This window comes from Myxine glutinosa, chromosome 2 (assembly GCF_964187855.1).
Source record: "Myxine glutinosa chromosome 2, kmMyxGlut1.1, whole genome shotgun sequence".
Taxonomy (NCBI): Eukaryota; Metazoa; Chordata; class Myxini; order Myxiniformes; family Myxinidae; genus Myxine; species Myxine glutinosa.
This window is the reverse complement of record NC_136262.1, coordinates 30,820,144-30,837,074: the sequence shown is the minus strand read 5'-3', so window position 1 is coordinate 30,837,074 and position 16,931 is coordinate 30,820,144.

The following is a 16,931-nucleotide window of genomic DNA, read 5'->3' as shown; positions in this document are numbered from 1 at the left end:
AAGGCAGCCTGACATTTGTCATCCCAAACAAATTTGGTCTCTTTCCTCAGCAAATTCGTTAAAGGGGCTACCACGTCAGAAAAATTCCTGCAGAACCGCCGGTACCAACCAGCCATACCCAAGAATCTCATAAGCTCCTTCTTCCCTTTTGGAACTTGGAAGCGATCAATGGCTTCTATCTTGGCTGTCACCGGTTGCACCTGACCCTGACCTACTACGTGGCCTAGGAACACCACCTGTGCTTTTACAAACTCACTCTTAGATAAGTTGATGGTCAACCCTGCCTTGGTCAATTTCTTGAAAAATGCATGAATTTGTTTAATGTGACCTTTCATGGTCATGGTGTGTATGATGGCATCATCCAGATAAGCCTCCACCCCCTCAAGGTCTGCAATGAGCTTATTAATCAGCCGTTTAAATGTAGCAGGCCCGTTTTTCAATCCAAAGGGAAGAACCTTGTACTGATACAACCCATTTGGTGCGACTAAAGCCGAGATTTCCTTGGCTCTATCAGTAAGAGGAATCTGCCAATACCCTTTCAGCAAGTCAAACTTAGTTACAAATTTAGCCGGGCCTATTCTATCAATACAGTCATCAATCCTCGGGATGGGATATGAGTCGGTCTTGGTCACTGCATTAACCCATTTTAAATCCGTATAACAGCGAAAACTGCAATCCGGTTTTGGAACCAACACACATGGTGAGCTCCATTCACTGCTGCTTGGTTAGATGATGTCATTCTCCAACATATACTGAACCTCCTTCCGAAGATACTCCATCTTCACAGGGTTCATCCGATAGGGGTGTTGCTTCACAGCAGTGGCTTCCCCCACCTCAATATCATGATATACCAAGTCAGTACGACCAGGTACATCTGTGAACAAATGTGCAAACTCAAAGATTAGGCTGGACAGTTGTCCTTGTTGTTCCCTCGTCAAATGACCTAATTTCTCATCTGAATGACTCAACACTTCTGTGTTCGTCAATCTGGGACAAGCCTGGTCATCAATGTTATCAAACTTCACACTGGCCTCAACCTCTGGATTCTCTTGCACCCCGACTACAGGGTGCAAGAGAAACAGGTGAGACAGGTGAGACAGGAACCATTTTCTCCACAGGCTTCCTCTCATGATATTTCTTCAGTCGGTTGACATGACACAGCTGCCGCTTTTTCCGTCGGTCGGGAGTTGTCACCACGTAATCTATTTCATTAACCCTCCTTTCGATTGCATAGGGACCAAAATATCTAGCCTGTCGTGGCTGACCTGGAACAGGAAGCAACACTAACACTCGGTCCTCAGGACTGAAATTTCTTATTTGAGATTTCTTGTCACGTCTCACTTTCATTTTATCCTGTGTCACTTTCAAGTTTCTTCTTGCAACTTCACAAGCCTTTGCCAATCTGTGCCTAACCGTTGCCACATACTCCACCACTGTTGACTGTGACTCCTCCTGTAGCCACTGTTCTTTCACCAATTTCAACGGTCCTCGCACTGCGTGTCCAAACACAAGTTCAAAAGGACTGAATCCCAATGACTCCTGAACAGATTCCCTCGTAGCAAACAACAATAAGGGTATTCCTTCATCCCAATCCTTGTCACATTCAAAACAATACGTTCTGATCATATTCTTCAATGTCTGGTGAAACCTTTCCAAGGCCCCTTGGCTCTCGGGATGGTAAGTACTTGATCTTACTTACTCCACTCCCAACAGGTGTACCACTTGCTGAAAAAGTGTTGACATGAAATTGGAACCCTGATCAGACTGGATGACCTTAGGTAGGCCAACCAAAGTGAAAAATTTAATCAAGGCCTTCGCAATAACTGCCGCAGTAATTTTTCTAAGAGGCACTGCCTCTGGGAACCTAGTGGAGAAGCGCACATGATGGTCAGCAGATACTGATGTCCAGCCTTAGTTTTAGGTAAAGGGCCTACACAGTCAATAATGACTCGGCTGAATGGCTCTTCAAAAGCTGGAATTGGTTTTAAAGGTGCGGATGGGACTTTCTGATTAGGTTTTCCCACCAGCTGGCAAGAATGGCAAGATTTACAGAACTCCGCCACATCACGTCGCAATCCTGGCCAGAAAAAATGTACCAATATTCTGTCACATGTCTTGTTCACTACAAGGTGCCCGGCCAAAGGTGTCTCATGCGCCAAACTCAATGTCTCCTTCCGGTACGGCGGTGGCACCACAATTTGGTAATGAACTTTCCACTCATCGTTTGCTGGCACCTCCGGTGGTCTCCATTTTCTCATGAGTATATCCCCTTTCATGAAGTAACCAACAGGTATCTTCATCGCCTCTGCCTCTAACGGCTTTATCAATCAAACTCCGGATCTCCGAATCTCCGTGTTGTTCTTCAACAAGTCTCTTTCGGACCAGCAATGTTTGTTCAACCTCGTTCCCAGATGTCTCCGACGGACACTCCATTTCCTCTTTTGAATTTTCCTCCAATACCTCTAAGGAACCCAAATCCACATCGCCTTCCTTCTCCTTCTCTTCAGAGCGCTTCCTACCCATAGCACGAGTCACTGCACAGGATGGAAAGATACACGGAATCTCCTGCTCTAACTGTGCGATGTTATTTTCCATACTGGGCTTTTCAAACAACATCGGATTACGAGAAACTCGACCACCGGCCAAATCATTCCCGATAATAAAAGATATTCCCTCGACAGGAAAAGTGGCTTGTAAACCTACGGTGACCGGTCCTGACACCAAATCAGACTTCAAATGGATGACATGAAGAGGAGCTTTAACATAGCCACCAACCCCCTGTAAAAGAACACTAACACCAGTTGCCATCTTCTCTGACAATGGCAAAATGCCCTCAAGCATCAAAGATTGATGTGCTCCTGTGTCCCTCAATACCCTAACAGGTCTCTGGTTCGTTAAGTCCCCATCCAGTGACACAAACCCCTCTGAAATAAAAGGTTTGTAACCCTCTTGAACAAGGTCGTTCTGTGATGCCGTAACTTTGGCATGGGAACCTTCATAAGGCACTGTCCTCCAAGGACGATTTCTCGCATTGGCCAATGCATTCGGAGTTGCACTAGTTTGACTCCGCTTCTGATTTTTCCTTTTCAGGGCATAACATTGGGACATCAAATGCCCAGGTTTCTTGCAAAAAGCACAAGTAGGCCCGGAGGAAAAACTCGTGGTCTGACTCGGGCCCCCCAGAAGATAGGTATGTCTTGGAACTGTAGTCTTCTGATCCCTAAAAGTCGCGGTATCAGATTTGTCTCCATAGTCCTCTCTAGGCCGCCTCCATGAAAATCTGTTCTCCGAACCTGATTTACCATAACTCCCCTGGCTAACTCGAGGCGGGAAGTTAGGTTTGTGGAACCCCATCCTGTGTGTCAAGGCATAGTCATCTGCCACGGTTGCTGCCTCATACAACTCTGGTACTTTCTTCTCATCCAGATGTACTTTAATGTCCACGTGGACACACTGTTTGAATTCCTCCACCAAGATCAATTGTCGTAACAGGTTGAAGTCTTTCCCAATCTCCTTCGAGTCACACCACCTATCAAACATGGTTTCCTTCATTCTGGGAAACTCCACATGGGTCTCACTCTCCCTCTTCCTGGCATTCCTGAATTTTTGCCGGTAAGCTTCAGGGACCAATTCATAGGCTTTGTGAATGGCTTTCTTCACTATCTTATAATCTGCACATTGGTCAATCGGTAAAGCCGAATAGATATCTTGAGCTTTACCCACCAGAACACTTTGCACTAACATAGTCCAGGACCCCACAGGCCATTTTAGCATTTGAGCCACCTTCTCAAAATGTAAAAAGAACTTGGCTACCTCCTTTTCAGTGAAGGCTGGAACCAGCCTCACATGCCTACCAACATCCCAAGAGTTCTCACTAGTTGTCGAACTAGCCGGCATGGATACTACTTCTCTCCGTTCTCTCAGTAATTCCAGCTCCTTGAGTTTAAGTTCCTTCTGATACTCCATGTCAGGTTCCTTTAACTCCCTTTCGGCTCTCCTTTCCTCGGCTTTTTCCTCGACTCTTCTCTCCTCGAGTTTCTTTTCAGCTCTCCTTTCCTCTGCTCTTTCCTCTGCTCTTCTTTCCTCGAGTTCTCGTTCCTGTTTTGCTCTTTCCTTTGCTCTTCTTTCCTCGGCTTCCTTTTCAGCTCTCCTTTCCTCTGCTCTTCTTTCCTCTAACCTTTCCTGGCTCTGCAGTTGCATCTCCATTTTCCGGAGCTCCACATTTCCTTTTTCCTCTGGTAACCAATCCAAGGCTACCTCTTCCCATGTTCCTTGTCCCACTAAAGACTCCACCACCAATGTCTGCATCTCTGCTTTCTTCATACTAACTCGGACCTCCAAGTTAAAATATTTGGCCAATATCATGAGTTCCGATCTTTTTAACGCCTGGAACTGTGCCTCATTAGGGGACGCCGCAAACATTTCTGCGTCAAACACCATGGTGACTATCAGTTAGCACCTGTTAACCTTCACACAAAAAAAATTCAATTTTTTGGAAAAATTTGGGAATGGTAGAAAATTCCAAATTTGGGAATTTTGGGAATGTTAGGGAATTCTATCCCGGACGAGGCCCCAATTTCTGTTATGTGCTCCTCCCCAAACCCCGGTCACGTTGTACCTCCGAGCCCTGAGAGGGGTCACGGCAGAAAGATGTGTTATTCTGTGTGTCAAAGATCAATGGTGAAACCACACAAATTGTTACCAACAAACAAGTATTGTATTAAGGTCACACAAGAATAACAGTACAATAACAATATTAATCAATTGTACAACCAATATATCATTCATATGATGGTACGTACCATCAGTTTCGTACAATATAACTCACTGTGCTCCAAGTGAGCGAAAATAACATTCCCAATGGCTCTGTCCCGGCTTCAAGCCAAAGTCGATCCACACTCCAATGATCGTCAGAACGATGTCGTATCGAGACCATAATCCTGCTCGGTTGACAGTTACACTGCCAAAGATGGGCAAAGGTGTCTTCAAGAGGTGACTGGGAAATCACACCTTCGGGTATGGATGTTCAACGGCTCCCCACACGGCGAACCACAAATTCCCACTTGAAATCCACGTTACACACACACACACACCAGGTTAACGTCTGGATGCGGTGAAAATGGTTGAAGCGAGGTGAAGAGCCTAGAACAATGCGAAATCGGTCGCGAGGCAAAATGGCCAACCGGCCCGTACTCGAGACGTAATGGCACTCCAACGATTCTCTTCCGAATCAACCACAAAACCTGACACGCAGGTTTATCTGTCACAGCGATAACAACTCTGTCGCAGGAATCCCTTTCCCAGGAAACCCCAAAGTTCGCTAGTGACCCCCGTTCGCCAGCGTTTGCTCCAGACCTCCAAGCAGCTCGGCTCCTTCTCCGACCTCACTTGCTCCGCCTCTTCTTCCTCTTTTTCCTTGTCCGGTTCCCGATCCGGTTTCCGGTTTCTTTTAAAACACTAACTTTTTTTACCTTTTGAAAACAGCTATCTCCAATTCACTTAAACGATAACAATAATAGTACATGCAACCAAAAATGTATACAGTGGATGAGAACCACAACAACGGAAGTGACTAATCCGTAACAGTATGTATGTATGTATGTATATGTATGTATGTATGTATGCAGGTAGCTCTGCATAGGTAGGTACTCGACTGTCGTGATAGGGAACTACATGTAATAAGTTCTATGTTTAGCCGGATGTTGGAATAAGTTGTAGCTGTGTCCTGCCACGAGGGGGGCGGGGCATGCTAATTAGTGCAGGGATTATGGGTAAAATTCCCTCGTTTGTCATTCCCTCTGTGAGCAACCCAGTGTCCCTTATGGCAATACATCCTATAGACACTTAGATAGGCCCTTAGTGCACCACCTTAATTAAATCCCTTCCCTTACAGTAAAACAAACCGGAAAGACAAGCAGGAAGCGTCCGCGTACAATGCCGGCATGGACATCAAACACCGTGCAAGGCAGGCAATAGCCACGCCCAGGGAACGTGTGATTGGAAGGGACAAAAAGCTTCCCCGTGATTGGTGAAAGGAAGGTAAAGGAGCGGCACACTGATTGGCCACCGACCGGTGACACCTCAGCCAATCAGTGCAGAGGGCGCGAACATTCGGCCAATCAGTGCGGAAGGTGCGAAACGACTACTAAGAAGCAGGTCGCTGATTAGAGAAAAAGGGCCGGTGACATCAGAAAGCGGGAAAGACCACAAAGAAGCAAGGCTCTGGTTGGTAGAGGGAGAGAGCGGAAGTCACTCCGCAAGTAACAAAATGACTGGCTCGCGGGCATTTTGGTCTCTCTGCGCTGGACTCTTGAAGATCTCTTGGCGCTCGGAGCTCTTGGCTGGCTTCTTCCCTAGTTTTCCTTCGCGCTCGCTTCCCTGGGTTCTTCTTGGTGCTCTTGGTCTTGGCGCTCTTGAGGCTTGGTGCTTGGAGCGAGGCTGGTGCCTGTGTGCGAGTGGGGCCTACCTGGCGGCGTGCGCTGGACTAGCGGAGCGCGTGAACAAGGCGGACTGAGGCCTCCTTCCCGCCAAGCACGGAGCCGTGTCCGGACGCGAGCTTGGGGCCTGGAAGGCAGAGACAGATAAGACGCATTCACTAATACACAACGAACGTTTTATTTTATTGATTCCTCCTTTGTCCTGTTGTTAAGTCTGGTGTGGGGACGTTCCAACTTAGGATTTAGTTTCTTCCATCGCGTCCATTGTTCTTGGGCTCCGTAAAATAAACCTGTTTATTTTTGTACATTTTACCCCGGATACCCGTTTGAGTTCATTTCCTCCAGGATCGGAGCTGCCGTCGGATTGCTCCAGGTAAGGGATCGCCGCTTCTTCCTCTTCCTTCTTCCCCCCGTGCTTGCAGTCAAATCCGCAATTGAGCGCCACCTCGGAGTTAAAGCCCGTTTGGTCATCCACGAGCCCACGGTATTAACCGAGGGTATTCGCGCGAGAGTATGTATGTCCATCCCCTCAAACATATACCAATCAGAGCTGAGAATCTGGTCAAATGACAGGGTGATGTGATTACGTCTGATGTCATTACGTCATACGGCGGCTGACTCTCCACACTACGCCATTTTGATTTATATGTCGTCCAAGCCAAACATATCGTCTAACGTGTCATATATCGCAATCGCCATGCTCTACCTTAACGTTTTTCATTCTGTGTGAAACACAAACAAACCGATTGTTAAAATGACCATCAAATATCGAAAGCATCGGCCTTACGGGTCTTCCAACAATACGGTACGGTACGTATAGGCCTTAGGCATTATGCCTCACTTTCGGACCGCTTTGGACAAATTAAGCCCAGGTTTCTTAATACAGTAGTGTATCATTTCAGTAGTATCGTTTTCGTAATAATAATATCGTAAATATCACCATTACACTTTAATCCCAATGTCGTGAATGGAGAGCTAATAGATTGAAGCGGTGTATGGTTCATGATCAATGTTTTAAGCGGTGTTCGGCACTAATATTATTATTAATAACCGCGAAAGTAAGGAATTGGCCTCGGTTTTTTTTATAGTAATATCATTTTTGAAATAATGATAACATAACGTTAATATTGTAGTGTGGCGGGCACAAGGGGCAATAATTCCGTGCACCAGTGGGTGGCGCGAGCGCCCAGGCGGGGATCGAAGGCACATGCCCCGCCCTTCGACCGATCGGCCACGCCCGGGGACAAGGCTTGGCCTCGGCACCTATATGCGGGCTCTAAGCTCGAGCCCGCCCAGTGCTGCAGTACGAGCTTTGGAATGAAGACTCTTTGTTATACAAACGCGTTGTGGCCTACCTCTCTGGCAATCGAGTCGTGTGTGCGCAGCACCCACACTGGTGACCCCGATTGGTTCAGCCGTTGCTCACCACCGAACGCGCCATGGCTACCAACGCCGTCGCAGTCAACCTCCCCGAGTTTTGGGAAGCGCACGCCGACATTTGGTTTTTGCAAGCCGAAGCTCAATTCCACCTCCGAGGCATAACGGCGGACGAGACCCGGTACTACCACGTGGTCGCCGCCCTCAGGCCCGGCACTGCCGCCCGAGTCGTGTCCATCCTTCGGCGCCCGCCGGGCGACAACAAGTACGAGGCGCTCAAACGTCTCCTCATCGCCACGTTCGGCCTCACAGCGATCGAACAGGCCGACCGCCTCCTGGACCTTCCCACCCTCGGCGACACACAACCATCCGTCCGGATGGATTCCATGCTCTCACTGCTCGGAGACCAGCCCCCGCATTTCTTATTCCGGGCGCTTTTCCTACGCCAGCTACCTGCACGGGTACGCCTCGCGCTGGCCGGTTCCAAAATAAAGGAACCCCGCGCCCTGGCCGTAGAGGCCGACAAGTATTTCGCGGCCTGCGACACGCGGTCGGTGTACGGTGCTGCCGTAGTGGATCCTGGCGCGGAGGCTCCAGCGCTCCCGACTTCCCTCGTGGCCGCTGCTACGCCCCGTCCACTACTGCCGCCGCCACCACCACCGCCGCCGGCACGGCCGCCGTGGCCGCCACCGCCGCAAACCTGTTGCTACTACCATGCCAGGTTCGGCCGCCAGGCTAAAACGTGTCGCCCGCCGTGCTCTTTTGACGGGTCGGGAAACGACTGGCGCTCACTTGCGGCCATGAGCGTCGGCCATTCCGGCAGCATCCTTTTAATCACGGACACCTTGTCCGGGCGCCGTTTCCTTTGCGATACAGGAGCGCAGGTAAGCGTCCTCCCCGCCTCCACGTCCGACAAGCAAACCGTGGGCCGGGGCCCCGCTTTGCTTGCCGCCAACGGTACACCCATCCGCACATTCGGGAAGCGTTGCCTCTCCCTGCAGTTCGGAGGGCAGCGCTTTCAATGGTCGTTCGTGAGCGCCAGCGTGCCAATGGCACTGCTTGGTGCGGACTTCCTTTGTGCGATTGGGTTGTTGGTCGACGTGAAGCGCAGACGGCTCGTCCAGGCCGAAACCTTTAGCTCGCTCGCTTGTTCGCTGAGCGGCTCGTTGAGCGGCTCACCGAGCGGCTTGCCAAGCGGCTTGCTGGAAGGTTCCGTCCCGGCGAGTTTAGTTTGCACGCTTCCGGCAGCGGACGACTTTACCCACCTCCTCGCCAGTTTCCCGGCCCTCACGCGGCCCACCTTCTCAGCGGTGGCCGTTATACACGGGGTGGAGCACCATATCCCCACGGTCGGGCCGCCAGTCTATGCCAGGGCACGCCGACTCGAGCCTACGAAGCTCGCCGTGGCAAAAGTGGCGTTCGCCACGCTGGAGCGGCTGGGGATCGTACGGCGCTCCAACAGCGCTTGGGCTTCTCCTCTGCACATTGTGCCGAAGCCCGGCGTGGGATGGCGGCCGTGCGGGGACTACCGCCGGCTCAATGATACCACCACCCCCGACCGCTAGCCGGTCCCACATATTCAGGACTTTTCCGCCCGGTTGGCAAACATGACCGTGTTTTCTAAGGTGGACCTCATCTGGGGCTACCACCAGGTCCCCATCCAACCGGATGACGTCCCGAAGACGGCCATCATCACCCCTTTCGGCCTCTTTGAGTTCCTAAGAATGCCTTTCGGGTTGAAGAATGTGGCCCAGGCGTTCCAGCGGCTTATGGACAGCGTCTTACACGACTTACCTTTCCTGTTTGTCTACCTGGACGACATCCTAGTCGCGAGCACGTCCCAGGAGGAGCACCTGCTCCACCTCCGCACGCTTTTCGAATGCCTGGGCCAGCATGGCCTAATCATCAACCCCGCCAAGTGCCATTTCGGTGTCGCCACCATCGACTTCTTGGGGCACCGCATCACCAGGCACGGGGCCGTCCCTTTACCAGCCAAGGTGGAGGCGGTCAGGGATTACCCGCGGCCCCGCACGATCAAGGGGCTCCAGGAGTTCCTGGGCATGGTAAATTTTTACCACCGCTTCGTGCCCCACGTCGCCCAGCTCCTCCGCCCCTTGCACGAGGCCCTCCGGGGCAAGCCGGGAAAAGGTGACATCGCCTGGTCGGAGCCGATGGCCGCGGCATTTGTGGGCGCAAAGCTGGCCCTGGCCGACGCCACCATGCTGGCACACCCGGCGCCCGATGCACCGATCGCCCTCACCACCGACGCGTCGGACTACGCGGTGGGCACGGTGCACGAGAAATGGGTGCGTGGTGTTTGGCAACCGCTGGCGTTTTTTAGCCGGCAGCTTCACCCGCACGAATGCCGCTATAGCACCTTCGACCGCGAGCTGCTCGGGCTCCACCTGGCGGTCCGACACTTCCACCATCTGCTGGAGGGCCGCCCGTTCACGGCTTCCGTCGACCACAAGCCCCTTGTGTTCGCAATGGCCGAGGTCGCCGAGCCATGGTCGGCATGGCAGCAGCGTCACCTCTCTGTCGTGTCCGAGTACACGACGGACATCCGTCACATGGCGGGTAAGGACAACCCGGTGGCGGATTGCCTTTCCCGGTCCGTCGTGCATGCGGTCCACCTTGGGGTCGACTACGCCCGGATGGCGGAGGACCAGACCACCGACCCCGGCGTCCAGGCCTTGCAGACCGCAGTCACGGGCCTCCGCGTCACCGAGGTGCCGTTCGATGACGTGGGCGCTGCCCTCCTATGTGACGTCTCCCTCGGCCGGCCTCGCCCCATTGTGCCCGCTGGCTGGCGGCGCCCCGTTTTCGATGCCATCCACGGCCTGTCCCACCCGGGCACGAAGGCATCCCAGAAGCTCGTCGCGGCGAAGTTCGTCTGGCATGGCCTCCGGAAGGACGTCCGCGACTGGGCCAGGATGTGCCTCGCGTGCCAGCGCGCAAAGGTCCACTGCCACATCCAGGCCCCATTGGCCCCGTTTGCGGTGCCCGAGCGTCGGTTCGACCATGTGCACGTCGACTTGGTGGGACCTCTGCCCCCCTCGCGGGGGTTCACCCACCTCCTCACCATGGTCGACCGCACCACACGGTGGCCGGAGGCCGTCCCATTGGTGGCGACGTCTGCGGCTGAGGTGGCGCAAGCCTTTATCGCCACTTGGGTTGCCCGGTTCGGTGCCCCCTCGGACATCTCGTCCGACCGCGACCCCCAGTTCACCTCGGAGCTCTGGGCCATGGTGGCGCAAGGGCTCGGGGTGAAACTACACTGCACCACGGCCTACCACCCCCAGGCCAATGGCCTGTGCGAGCGCTTTCATCGCTCAATGAAGGCCGCGCTCCGGGCCAGCCTCCGCGACGGCAGCTGGGCCGACAGGCTCCCCTGGGTCCTGCTGGGCCTCAGGACGGCGCCCAAGGATGACTTGCGTGCGTCCTCGGCGGAGCTGGTCTTCGGGCAACCACTGCGGGTACCGGTGAATTTATCCCCGACTCCACGGCTCCTTGGGCCGCGGCGCAACAGCGCTCCGCCCTTCAGGAGACCGCCCGGAGGTTCGCCCCGGTGCCAACGGCACACCACGGTTACCCGCCTTCCCACGTCACCCCGGAGCTTTGCATGGCAAAGTACGTCTTCATCCGGCACGACGCCCACCGGGCACCGCTACGGCCCCCGTACCACGGGCCCTTCCGCGTGCTGGAGACCAGGGACAAAGTTTTCACAGTCGACATCGGCGGTGCCCCGGATCGCATTTCCGTGGACCTCCTCAAGCCGGCCCACCTCGATCTGGACCACCCCCCGCCAGCAGCTCTGCCTCCGCTTTGAGGCCGCCCCCCGGCGGTCGGATCCCCGGCACCCCCCAGCCCCGCCGGCCCGCTACCCCCCAGCCCTGCACCCATCGCCAGGGGGCGTTTCGGCGGGGTCATCCGGCTTCCCCGCAAACTCAACCTTCAGGTGCGTGGGAATTCTGGGGGGGCGCATGTGGCGGGCACAAGGGGCAATAATTCCGCGCACCAGTGGGTGGCGCGAGCGCCCAGGCGGGGATCGAAGGCACATGCCCCGCCCTTCGACCGATCGGCCACGCCTGGGGGGCCTCGGCACATATATGCGGGCTCTTAGCTCGAGCCCGCCCAGTGCTGCAGTACGAGCTTTGGAATAAAGACTCTTTGTTATACAAACGCGTTGTGGCCTACATCTCTGGCAATCGAGTCGTGTGTGCGCAGCACCCACAGTAGTAAATCTAATCGTAACACTAATCCCTTCGTAGTGACTGCAAACTTACTGGAAGTTAAAATATATCATATTCCACATATTAAAGTGGCGGCAGTTTTGTGTCCGTTACGTCATTACGTCTATGATGTCATTACGATGGCTGATTCGAACAACCGACATTTTAATTTACAAGTGTACCCGCTCACTACGGGAGCTGCAGGAAGTGTCATTCGTTAGTGCGGTGCTATGCGCACGACTTGTCTTGCCAATAAAGGAAGCAACACGTATGTAACCACAAGCGTCTTTATTCCACGGATCAAACTATAGCACTGCCGTGCTCGGGGCTGTGAGCCCCGTGTATATCCCGAGGCCACACCTACCCCTCGGGCGTGGCCGACACCCTCCTGGTGCGCGGAATGATGTCATCGCACCAGCGAGCCATCGTGTCCGCCACACATGCCCCCCCAGAATTCCCACACACCTGAAGGGTCAGTTTGCGGGACAAACGGATGACCCGGCCGAAGCGCCCTATGGCGGCTGGCGGCGTCTGGGATGCCGGGATGCCACCGGCTGCCCCTGGGATGGGTGCGGGGCCGGGGGGCGGCATGCCGGTGGGGTTGGGCGGTGCCGGGGGTCCGCCCACTGGGGGGCGGCCCCGACACGGCGGCTGAGCCACTGGCGGGGGGTGGTCCACGTCGAGGTGGGCCGGCTTGAGGCGGTCCACGGAAACGCGGTCAGGAGTACCGCCGATGTCCAGGGTGAAGTGCTTCGCCCCGGCCTCCAGCATGCGGAAGGGCCCGTCATACGGGGGCCGCAGCGGTGTCCGGTGGGCATCGTGTCGGACGAACACGTACTCCGCCGTGCGAAGCTCCAGGGCGACGTGCGTTGGCGGGCACCCGTGGTTCGCCGTCGGCACCGGGGCGAACCTCTGGGCGGTCTCCTGCAGCGCGGAGCGCTGCTGCGCCGCGGACCATGGTGCCGTGGAGTCAGGGAGGAACTCGCCCGGCACCCGCAGCGCCTGTCCGAAGGCCAACTCCGCCGCGGATGCGCGCAGGTTGTCCTTGGGCACCGTCCGGAGGCCCAGCAGGACCCAGGGGAGCCTGTCGACCCAGCCGCCGTCGCGGAGGGTGGACCGGAGCGTGGCCTTTAAGGAGCGGTGGAAACGCTCGCACAGGCCATTGGCCTGGGGGTGATAGGCTGTGGTACGGTGCAGCTGGACACCGAGCCCCCGCGTGACCGCCCCCCAGAGCTCTGAGGTGAACTGGGGGCCGCGGTCGGACAAGATGTCCGAGGGGGCGCCGAACCGGGCAACCCAGGTGGCGATGAACGCATGCGCGACGTCCGCCGCCGTCGTCGCCGCCAAAGGCACGGCCTCCGGCCACCGGGTGGTGCGGTCCACCATGGTGAGGACGTGGGTGAAACCCCGCGAGGGGGGCAGAGGTCCCACCAAGTCCATGTGAACGTGGTCGAACCGACGTTCGGGCATTGTAAACAGGGCCAACGGGGCCTGGGTGTGGCGGTGCACCTTCGCGCGCTGGCACGCGAGGCACGTCCTGGTCCAATCGCGGACGACCTTCCGGAGGCCATGCCAGACGAACTTGTCGGCGACCATCCTCTGGGAGGCCTTCGTGCCCGGGTGGGACAGGCCGTGGATGGCGTCAAAAACCCGGCGCTGCCAGCCCGCGGGCACGATGGGGCGAGGCCGCCCAAGGGAGACGTCGCACAAGAGGGCCGTGCCCGCGCCGTCGAACGGCACCTCGGTGATGCGGAGGCCCATGACGGCGGTCCGCAAGGCCTGGACGTCGGGGTTGGTGGTCTGGTCCGCCGCCATCCGGGCATAGTCGATGCCGTGGAAGACGGACCGGGAAAGGCAATCCGCCACCGGGTTGTCCTTCCCCGTGACGTGCCGGATGTCCGTCGTGTACTCGGACACGGCCGAGAGGTGACGCTGCTGCCGGGCCGACCACGGCTCGGCAACCTTGGCCATCGCGAAGACCAGGGGCTTGTGGTCGACGAAGGCCATGAACGAACGGCCCTCGAGCAGATGGCGAAAGTGCCTGACCGCCAGGTGAAGCCCGAGCAACTCGCGATCGAAGGTACTGTACCGGCGTTCGTGCGGCCGAAGCTGCCGGCTGAAAAACGCCAGCGGTTGCCAAGCTCCACGCACCCATTGCTCGTGCACCGCGCCCACCGCGTAGTCCGACGCGTCGGTGGTGAGGGCGATCGGTGCATCGGGCGCCGGGTGCGCGAGCATGGTGGCGTTAACCAGGGCGAGCTTTGCGCCCGCGAACGCCGCGTCCATCTGCTCGGTCCAAACAACGTCACCTTTGCCCGGCTTCCCCCGGAGGTCCTCGTGCAGGGGGCACAGGAGCTGGGCGATGCGGGGCAGGAAACGGTGGTAAAAGTTCACCATGCCCAGGAACTCCTGGAGCCCCCCTGATCGTGCGTGGGCGCGGAAACCCCTTGACCGCCTCCACCTTTGCCGGTAAGGGGATGGCCCCGTGCCTGGTGACGCGGTGCCCCAAAAAGTCGATCTCGGCGACGCCGAACCGGCACTTGGCGGGGTTCATGATCAGGCTATGCTGGACCCGGCGTTCAAAGAGCGTGCGGAGATGGCGGAGGTGCTCTTCACGGGACGCGCTTGCGACGAGGATGTCGTCCAGGTCGACATAGACGAAATCCAGGTCGCGCAAGACGCTGTCCATCAGACGTTGGAACACCTGAGCCGCATTCTTCAAACCGAAGGGCATCCGAAGGAACTCGAAAAGGCCGAATGGCGTAATGACGGCCGTCTTCGGGATGTGCTCCGGCCGGACGGGGACCTGGTGGTAGCCGCGTATGAGGTCCACCTTAGAAAAGCAGGACATTTTCGCCAACCGGGCGGAAAAGTCCTGGATGTGAGGGACCGGGTAACGGTCGGGGGTGGTGGCATCGTTGAGGCGGCGGTAGTCTCCGCACGGCCACCATCCCCCGCCAGGCTTCGGCATGATGTGTAGCGGCGACGCCCAAGCACTCTTGGAGCACCGCACGATGCCCAGCCGCTCCAGCGTAGCGAACTCCGCTCTCGCCACCGCGAGCTTCGTCGGTTCGAGGCGGCGGGCCCGGGCGTAGACCGGTGGCCCGGCGGTGGGTATGTGATGTTCCACACTGTGCTTTATGGCCACCGCCGCGAAGGTGGGCCACGTGAGGGCCGGGAAGCTGGCGAGGAGGCGGGTGAACTCGTCTGCTGCCGGGAGCATACAAACCAACCTCGCCGGGATCGGACCGCTCAGCAAGCCGCTTGGCAAGCCGCTCGGTGAGCCGCTCAGGGAGCTGCCCAACGAACTGCTCAGCGTGCAAGAAAGTGAGCTGAACGTTTCCGCCTCGACGAGGCGCCTGTTCTTTACATCCACCAAGAGCCCATTTGCACACAGGAAATCCGCACCGAGCAATGCCATGGGCACGCTGGCGGTTATGAAAGTCCATTGAAAGCGTTGCACTCCGAACCGCAGGGAGAGGCAGCGCTTCCCAAAGGTGCGTATGGGCGTACCGTTGGCTGCAAGCAGCGTGGGGCCCCGGCCCGCGGCTCGCTTGTCGGATGTGGAGGCGGGGATAACGCTCACCTGTGCGCCCGTGTCGCAGAGGAAGCGACGCCCAGGCAAGGTGTCCGTGACAAACAGGAGGCTGCTGGAATGGCCGACGCTCAGGGCCACTACCGAGCGCCGGCTTTGTAGTTTCCCGACTTGCCGAACGAGCACGGCGGGCAACAATTCCTCGCCTTGTGGCCAAACCTGGCGTGGAAATGGCACCAGGTTTGCGGCGAAGGCGGAGGCCGCGGTTTTCGCGGTGGTGGTGGGCGGGGCCTGGCGGCAGCCACGCGGTGTGCATCAGCCTCGAGATCCACGAGGTGTGGTGCATCAGCATCAGCGTGTAGCCCCGGGATCCACGACGGCCGCACCCAAGCTCGCCCGCGTGTCACACGCCGCGAAAAACTTGTCGCCTCGACGGCCAGCGCACGGGGCTCCTTTATCTTGGAACCGGCCAACGCGAGGCGTACCTGGGCTGGTAGCTGGCGTAAAAAGAGCGCCCAGAATAAAAAAAATCTGGTGCTTTGTCCCCCAGTAGCGACAGCATGTGGTCCATTCGGACCGATGGTCGCGTGTCGCCGAGGTCGGGAAGGTCCAGGAGACGGTCGGCCCGTTCGTCCTCTGTGAGGCCGAACGTGGCGATGAGGCGACGCTTGAGCGTCTCGTACCTGTGGTCGGCCGGTGGGTTCCGCAGGACGGACACGACTCGGGCGGCTGTGCCGGGCCCGAGGGCGGCGATGACATGGAAATAGCGCGTCTCGTCCGCCGTTATGCCACGAAGCTGAAACTGGGCTTTGGCCTGCATAAACCATATCTCCGCCTGAGCTTCCCAAAACTCAGGGAGTTTCACCGCTACCGCGTTGCTGCTTGTCATGGCGCATTATGTAGGTCAGCGTCGGCTGAACTAGTCGAGGTCACCAATGTAGTGCGGTGCTATGCGCACGACTTGTCTTGCCAATAAAGGAAGCAACACGTATGTAACCACAAGCTTCTTTATTCCACGAATCAAACTATAGCACTGCCATGCTCGGGGCTGTGAGCCCCGTGTATATCCCGAGGCCACGTCTACCCCTCGGGCGTGGCCGACACCCTCCTGGTGCGCGGAATGATGTCATCGCGCCAGCGAGCCATCGTGTCCGCCACAATGCCTCGTTGGGGTATATAAATTACAGTCTCTCTATGATTGGATCTCAATAACATTGGATGTGTGTTCATTTACCAAGTTTATTGTGTAGAGATCGCCAAGTGGTTTAAGCATTCGAGTAAGCACTCCATTCAAAACCGTTAAGTAATGGCTGGCTTGGCAAGCGCTAGCTAGCTGCTTGGTAAATGAGC